Consider the following 1,305-nt stretch of genomic DNA (forward strand, 5'->3'; position numbering starts at 1 on the left):
AGTATAGGTTTTCATAATATTCTGTTATAATCCTTTTTATTTCAGTTGGGTCTGTTGTAATGTCCCCCATTTCATTTCTTATTTGGGTTATTTGCGTCCTCTCCTGTTTTTATTTTGTCCAGCTGGCCATTGGTTTGTCAATTTTATTGATCCTTTTAAGAACCAACTTTTGGTTTTGTTGATTCTTTCTATTGATTTTCTGTTCTCTATTTTATGTATTTCTGCTCTGATCTTTATTATTTCCTTTCTTCTGGTGGCTCTGGGCTTTTTGTTGCTGTTCTCTTTCTATTTGTTTGAGTTGTGTATTTAATGTTTTGATTTTATCTCTTTCTTCTTTTTTTGATGTGTGCATCTATTGCTATAAATTGTCCTCTGAGGGCTGCCTTTGCTGTTTCCCAAAGGTTTTGGTATATGTGTTTTCAGTCTCATTTGAATCTAGGAATTTTTTGATTCCATCTCTGATTTCTTTATTACCCAGTTGTTTGTAATTGATTTTTTTTTCCTTGCGGTTTCTGTTGTTAATTTCTACCTTGATGGCATTGTGGTCAGAGAAGATACTTTGTATTATCTCAACATTTTGGATCTTGTTGATGATTGCTCTGTGGCCTAAGATGTGGTCTATTCTGGAGAACCTTCCATGTGCATTGGAAAATAATGTGTACTTTGCAGCTGTAGGGTGGAGTGTTCTATATATCTCTATGAGATCAAGTTGGCCGACTGTGCCCTGTAGGTCTTCTTTATCTTTGCTGAGTTTCTTCTTAGTTGTTCTGTCCTTTACTGGTAGTGGTGTGTTGAAGTCTCCTACTATTATTGTAGAACTGTAAATTTCTCTTTTCAGTGATGTTAGGGTTTGTTTTATGTATTTTGGAGCCTGCCATTGGGTGAATAGATGTTTATTATGGTTATATCTTCATGATGAATCATCCCCTAATCATTATATAGTGTCCTTCTTTGTCTTTTATGGTGGATTTTTTTTTAAAGTCTCTTTTATCTGAGATTAGTATTGCCACTCCTGCTCTATTTTGGTAGTTGCTTGCTTGATATATTTTTTTCCATCCTTTGATTTTTAACAAATTTACGTCTTTGTTTCTAAGGTATGTCTCTTGTAGATAGCATATTGATGGATCCTGTTTTTTGTATCCATTCTGTCACTCTCCGTCTCTTTATGGGTGCATTTAGGCAATTTACATTCAGTGTAATTATTGATAGGTGTGAGTTTATTGCTGTCATTTTGTAGTGCTTTTTTTTTGTGGTGCTGACATTTTCTTTGTTCCTCTTACTCTCCTGTGCTGAATTCCTTTTGTT

This window comes from Trichechus manatus, unplaced genomic scaffold (assembly GCF_000243295.1).
Source record: "Trichechus manatus latirostris isolate Lorelei unplaced genomic scaffold, TriManLat1.0 scaffold00111, whole genome shotgun sequence".
Lineage (NCBI taxonomy): Eukaryota > Metazoa > Chordata > Mammalia > Sirenia > Trichechidae > Trichechus > Trichechus manatus.